Source organism: Zingiber officinale, chromosome 7A, assembly GCF_018446385.1.
Source record: "Zingiber officinale cultivar Zhangliang chromosome 7A, Zo_v1.1, whole genome shotgun sequence".
Classification (NCBI taxonomy): Eukaryota; Viridiplantae; Streptophyta; class Magnoliopsida; order Zingiberales; family Zingiberaceae; genus Zingiber; species Zingiber officinale.
Window position 1 is genome coordinate 11,940,314 of NC_055998.1, and position 7,762 is coordinate 11,948,075.

The following is a 7,762-nucleotide window of genomic DNA, read 5'->3' on the forward strand; positions in this document are numbered from 1 at the left end:
AACTGCTATTATATGGATATCAAAGATATTTAAAAAGTCATCAATTTGCTAAATCTCATCAAAGTCAACCATACACAAGCATAAATTTAAAGTAAATTGAATCTAATGACATTTTTAATTTATTGGCTAAATACCAATTGACATCAAGCTTCATTATACCAGGACCCTCATCTTTTGGCAAGATTGTTATAGAAAATATACAATATATCTCTGAGGTCCAAAAAATGGTTGGCAAAGAAAAATATAACCTAACCCAACGTGAACAGGAAAATTATATCAACCATAATACAAAAAAAAAATTAGTTCACACTTCTGCATGAATTGTATGTGACAGCAATGAAGACAGACCTGACTTTGGAGCAAAGAAACTTCTTCTTCGTCCATGATGATTTTCCATTTTTCAACAAGCAGATTTCAACCTTGCATTGCAAAATTGTGGCAGAAAGATTCCAAAATAACCAAGAAGCATAGCAGAAAGAAGATATTACAAAGTTTTCAGAAAAGTCCAGATTACAAACCTCTTGATCACCCAAAAGATCATATATTGTTGGTTCAACAGACTTCCCAAGGTATATGATCTAAACAAAGGCAGTAAAAGTAATGCATCAAAATCTTTGATCAAACAACACTATATTATCTTCTGGAAGCTTACTGAATCATGATCACATTCAAGAAAAATGTCATGGACATTTATGAAGTCCGTAGAGCTTGGTCTATTGTAGAAAGTTGCCTTCCGAGACACACTGGTAACTGCGACTGCTTCTTTGTCCACAAACCCGACATCAGGATGGCATGTGAGGCCTGCTATATGAATACATCGGGTAGGGATTATGTCACAGAGGACGGAACTGCTTCAGCCTTGGAACGTTGGTTCGTTTGGCGGCAACCTGAAACAAAGCATTCATCTTGTTGTTAGAAAAACCAACGTTGCTGTAATAAGAATTTAAAAGTGTGCTGGTAAGAAAAATACTTGAGATTAAATAGACAAACCTTGATTGGACGACCATGAAGCTCAGACTCATGCAACCAATAAGGCTTCTTGGACTGCCTCAACTTCCAAGAATTCGACATAAGCAAAACCCTTTGGCTGACCGTTTCTGTCAGTGAGAATGGTGACTCTGTTAACAGTACCAAATGACTAAAAATGCTGTTGAACCTCTTCAGGGGTGCAAGCATAATCAAACTTCAGTTTAATAGAAATATCAACATGAATATCACTTCCCAACTCAAGATATTGCTAGTAAATCACTTGCTGTTAGAGGTTTTAGAAGAATTCTATATGTATAAAACATAACAATCATTGACAAATAGTTACAGTGTGACTGTTGATGCTAAGAATAAGAAACCAAAATTCTCTAATAGAAGACAACAACCCTATCTAATTCGGAACAAGTATCAAACAAAAAAGATAGCCTTAGCATAGACTATATATTACAAAATTCTAATAAGGTGCAAGTCGAGAATCCTCAGTAACTTGGGCATATATATATATATTTCAAATAATTCTTTGTTTTAAATAATATTTTTCCCTTTTTTTTCTTTGGTAATTTTTTCAAGTACAAGCTAACGGTAACTGGAGTTCAATGTTATTCTGTACAATCTTATAGGACATAACTTTTGTATGGATCTACTATAAAGATGAATTGAAGATGTCTGGTACAAGGACAATAATATCAAATTTTAATCATTGAACCACTTAAATTCAGCCAAACCATAACAATGTTACTACAAATTATCAAACTTCTAATGAGCACAAACACAGTTTTGAGAACTTGAACATTATAGTAGGCACTCTTCGCATGTACCACATTCAAGTAATATGGCACCAAAAAAGAAAAAGAGGGAAAGTAAATCAAAGCATTAATATGCCAAATAATACCAGAATCTAACATCCACAACAACATCATTACAGTTTGAAGTAGTGTATCTAAATAGAGGTCCCTAAGACAACATTTGTAGATATAGGAAAAATATTCAATAACCTGAAAAATAAACATTGTGAATTTAACTAATTTGATTAGTCCATAGAATTATGGATAAATAAGGCTCAAGGGTCCACTAAGAAACAATCCAAGATATAGAAGACAACAATATCAAATTATATGCAAATATCATGTGATGCCCACAGTAAACCAGTAGCAACAATTAGACAACAGAGAACTAGAAAAACTCACATTGCCAACAAATATCGAGCAGGAATCAACCTCTTCTTTGCTTGATTGATTTGTTGCAAGTCCACTAGGCTCTATATAATGCAGAAGACAATTGGTCCAAGACTTTTAAAAAAAAAAAAGAAACAGAAATAAAATCTTAGACCTAGAAAGAAAAACTGGACTACATCATTTAACCAACCAAAAAAAATCAAAATGCAATATAAATACTTCCTTACTGTCATGCTATACTAGAAATATACAATGTTAAGATATATCAGGAAGAAAGTGAATCACGAGTACGAGCACTAGTATAAAGAGGTTTAACACATGGAACTAGCATAACCATAATTTAGATTTAAAATATATAATTTAGATTAATTCATATAAGGGGTTGATCACAATTCGAATTTGTTTTCTCGTATAAACTACAAATAAAATTCATATATATATATATATATATATATATATATATATATATATATATATATATATATATATATATATATATATTAAAAAACCATTTTATTATATAACAACCAATCAACAAAGGGTAAAAGGAAAAAAAAAATCAAACAAGAAACACAATTCCGATAATTATCATCAATGTTCTAAGAACGGACTTCGCGGAGGTAATACCGGCGGCGCCGGTCACTGCGTGGTCGGAAGGAGCCGGCACGGGGACTGAGGTCCCTCCGGTTGGAGTTGGCAGGGTCGGCGGAGGCGTCGGAGATAGAATAGGGGCGCCGGAACTTTCAGGCGGCAAAGTCGCCGACGGAGGAAGCAGAGGCGGATACTGAGGTGCCCATCGAGGTGGCGAAGAAGCAGGGGTCAGAGGCAGTACCGGCGGGGCCGAGACGGGCGGCCAGCGTGGTCGTCGCACGGCCATCACCACCACTGCCAGCTTCTGCCCGCGCTCGCACCTCCCCGGCGCTCCGCTGACGAAGAAAAAACGGCCCCGACCGCTCGAACACAAACCGGGAGTCGCCACCATCGAGCTTCCGGATCGGGTTGCTCACGTCGCACGAATCAAAGTCTTGCTCCGCCACCACCAAAACAGAGTCCTCCCCCTTCTTGTACTTAAAAACTGCAAAAAAAAAAAAAAAAAAAAAAACAGAATCACTCCACAACTCAAAATTCAACTACAAAAACTAAACAAAAGATCACAAAGTCACAAACCAATGGAGTCATTGACTTGAAACCGATTTCTCTCGGCCCAATGCCCGTAGCTCTCCGAGGGATTCAGCACCCATCCATCTTTTCCTCTGGCGTAGAACACACAGCCCCGAGCTGAATCCACCAGAGCCACTGCAAGCAGCAGCAGAAACGCCAAACCATTAGAAGAAAACGAAGAAAAAGCCATCATTGAACAGCTGAGTGGAGTAATTCGCGCTAGCTGGAGGCTTAAATAGAAGCAGGGGAACCAAATATATCAGGAAGAAAGTGAATCACGAGTACGAGCACTAGTTTCACGTCGGCGTAAAGGCCTCGGGACGGTGAAGAAGATGGCTTTCTTGCTCTTGGTGAGATCAGAGATGGTGACGGTCTGGAGCTCCCCATCAGAGCCGAAGTAGGAGAGGTTGGCATCAGGAAGATTGTCTCCAACGGAGATGGTGGTTGTGACGGCAGGGGCAGAGGCGGAAGAGGTGAAGAGGGAGGACCTACGAGTGTGCAGTCAGAGGTGTAGTGGAAACGGAGCGGTGGAAGCGGACGGCAGAAGGGAGGAGGCGGGGCAAAGAAGGGGCGACGAGTTTAGGGCTTGGAGAGGAAAGGAGAAGGGGCTTGGATCGAGAAGGTAAAGGGATGGAATACGGCGGCAAAAAATTTCGGGGAGAGGGAAAGAAAAACATCGCGGCAAAAAATGGCAAAGAGGGAAAAAGCGGCGAAAGAAGCGCACATAGACAACAGTTTTAAAAAACCGTTGTCGTAGCCTTTAAAAATCGTTGTCGTAGCCCCAAAAAAATATAAATAGACAACGATTTTTAAAAACCGTTGTCATAGGCCAAAAAAATTACTAAAAGACAACGATTTTTGTTAAAACCGTTGTTAAAAGACAAAAAGACAACGATTTGGTATAAAACCGTTGTCGTTTGAGTGTTGTTAAATGAGGTTTTTCTTGTAGTGATGTAGCTTCTACCAGAGAAGGATGCACCTACTGAGGTTGCTGGAAATATGCCCACCTTCGCAACGCCATCCGCGGGAAGTCCACTGCACTACTCAGTGATGGAAGAAGGAGAAACTTGCCGGAGAAGAAGAAGGACCAGCCGGCTTCCTCTGTGAAATTCTCTGCTTCCGGAATGTCGTCCGCAGGTGAATCACCGCTGAGGAAGGGATGAAGAGAGTGCCTCGCCGGAGGAGAATGCTCCGCCAACAAGAAACCCTAGTTAGAAGTCGTCGTTCACAGGAGTCGTCCATCGTTCATAGGAGTCGTCGGCGTTGTCATCCGTCGCCGGCTTGAGTAGATCGGGGAGAAGAGAATTAGGTGTGAAGGACCGGCCAGCGACAGTAAAGAGAAGGGAAGAAGTGCCACCGGCCGGAGAGAAGAAAAGAGAAGGGGGAGGTGGCGCTGCGCCCTAGCCGCCGCGAGAAGAGAAATCGCGAGAAGGGGGATCACGAACTGAAGGATCGAGGGAAGGAGAAAAGAGAGTTTTCTTAATGGGTTTTGGGTTTTGGATTTTGGGTTGAAAGGTTTGAGTGAGATCCGGATCCGGATCCAATAATAGGATGAAATTAGGCTTTTATAATTGGGCTTTGGATAAGGCTTAGAAGTGTAGGCTTTAGGATCAAATTTGAATTAGAGCTCCACTTCTTATATGAACCCTTGGATGCCTTCATCTCGATCAACGGTTTAGATCGCTTTAAATCAAGATGAAGGGCTGGATCACTTGGATATGACTGAAGGGGCAGATTTCTCTTGATCTGGATCAACGGTCCATATTGATTTAGCTTGATCTCCTCCATTTGACCTCCAAATCAAACCAAATTCGATCCGGCTTGACCCTAATCCATGGCTCTTTGAATTTTCTACAAAACCACATAATAAAAACATGAGATTAAATTCCACAATTTGTAGGAAATTTATAATTAAGTCCAAAATGAGTCATTCACAAATCATGATATAAACACAACATTAAGTATGCAAGAAGGTATAAAATGCTAAGTATAAGAGCCAAAATAATACACAAAAATATCCATTATCAACGAGCCGACCGGATAGCTGGCACAAAATCCAGCTAGATCGACGGGCTGACTGGATAGCTGGCACAAAGTCCAAACAGGTCAACGAGTTGACCGGATGTCAAACACGAAGTCTAGCTAGGTCGACGGGCTAACCGCATAGTTGGCACGAAGTTCAGACAGGTCGATGGGGTTACCGGATATCTGGTAGAATGGTAAGTGAAGATAAGTCACTAGAGGGGAGTGACTTGGTGAGGACGCATTCCCAGTTAGGAAACTTAGGTGTCAATCCAACTTAGATTCATTTCAGAAATCTAAGTTGAGACCGTGTCTAAATTCTGGTCTCATGGGGACAGAATCTAATTACTACTCTATTTGACTATAATTGTGCTAACGCTTTGTTTTGCAGGGTAGTATAAGATTTATTTGCCTCGAACTCACTTTGTCTTGCAGGAAAACAGCCTGCTGGAAAAGAAGGTTCGGGCACCCGGAAGACAAATTTTATCTGGACATCTTGGAGCACGCAGATTGGTTGGATGACATCACGGTCCAGGCACCCGAAAGGGATCCGAGCACTCGAAGCACTCCTATAAAAGAAGCCTTCCACCAGAGCTTCGAACAACAACTTCTTCTACGACTGCTCTGTTGCGCACTGCTCCTGCAATGGTGTGAGGCTTCTCTGATAACCTGCGACTCAATTTCCTTTTCTTGTTGTCGGTATTCTTTTAATAATTCTTGTACTAAAGTTTGTAATAATTTTGTGAATTATTAGTGATTTCCCAACAAACCCACTCGACGAGTGTAGGCCTTGGAGTAGGAGTCGACGAAAGCTCCGAACCAAGTAAAATTGGTTTTGTTAGCATTGTGCTTGTTATTTCCGCTGCGTACTCGATTTGATTTTTGAATTCTCGATGATCACTATTCACCCCCCCCCCCCTCTAGCGAACTTTACTATCCAACAAGGGAATTGTAACCTCCTATCAGGGAATACTTATCGTCCATTAGGGAATATTCCAATGGTCTGCTATCATCTATGAATGGAACCTTCTTTCAACCAATGAGGGGGCCCCACATGTCGTCCACCACCTGACAGGCTCTGACACTCGACATTCTCTGACATTGGTCAGGCTCTAGAGGTACACATTGTCATATAAAAAGGAAGGTCCTTTCCCTTAGCCAGGTACGTGCACACACACATTCTCACTTGTCTTCTACAATTCATTTTTCCTTTGTACACTGTTCTTTTGGGGAAAAAGTACTTGGCTTGAGCGTCGGAGGGTTTACGTCAGGGACTTTTTCCTTGGTTTCTGGTCTCTAATGTTCTAGGTACTTATCTGAGTGTACGCAAAGCCTAAGTACTACTATTTTTGTCACCATTATCCTGCAGCTCCACGTGGGGGTCCGTCTTCCTATACACATATTCTAGGTGTGTCCAACTCATCTCTCTGTCAACACTGACGACATCTCAACCAGCCTTCGTCTGACTCAGATTTCGAACGGGATCAATTTGGTGTCGTCCGTGGGAACTTCCTTCACCTGTTCTGGAACATGACGATGGAAGAGACCGGAAGAATCAATATCACCATGACAACAGGAGAGTATGAGCTGTTCAAGGAGGCCAAGAGACGAGCGGCTTCAAAAAAGCACATCACTACTTCACACCCACACAAGATGCCTGCGGTTTCAAAGGACCAGACCCACATCTCTGACAGGGGGTCTAAGAGAAAATAGCCCAAGGATTTCCCTCAAGCCTTCTATCGTGAGCCCTGCCATCAAGTGCACCAGTACAGTGATGTCATCAAGTGTCGAGTGTTCTTAAACACTCTGTCTGGCTCGGCACAAAAGTGGTTCGATAGATTGCCGAACGGGTCCATCACCTGCTTTCAAGACTTCAAGAACGTTTTCCTGCACCATTTCACCAATAGCAGAAAGTACCAGAAGACAGACCACTATCTCTTCGCCCTCAAGCAAGGGTCTGCGGAACCCTTGAGAAGCTATATTAAACGCTTCAACCAGGTAGCCCAGGACATCCCGTCCACTATCTCAGAGATTTTGATAAGTGTCTTCTCCCACGGTCTAGTGGAGGGGGAGTTCTTCTGAGCTCTCATCCGAGAGCCAGTAAAGAATTTTGATGAGATGCTGGGGAAGGTAGCGAGCTACATCAATGTAGAGGAAACTCAGACGGCCCAGAGGAAAGCAAACAAGACTCTTGCTTCCGACAATGCTCCTACCAACAAGTCGAAGAGGAGGCCGACCCAACCTCCAGCTCGACCCTTTCCCCACTCCAAGGATGCCCGACCAGGATTTCATCCTGGTCAGGATTCCAGGACGGCGCAACCGGGTAGAAGCTGTCTAAGCCCCTAGACCCGACCAATAGGGGCCCCGTTATTACACATACCATAGGTCTCATACTCATTCCACTATAGATTACGTCC

The 7,762-nt window shown here is 42.2% G+C and overlaps 1 pseudogene; it reads right to left on the reverse strand.

Annotated features, from left to right (window-relative positions):
• Positions 1-412: 412 nt before the first annotated feature.
• On the reverse strand, positions 413-7,241 carry LOC121999212 (annotated as a pseudogene).
• Between the last annotated feature and the right edge of the window lie 521 nt (positions 7,242-7,762).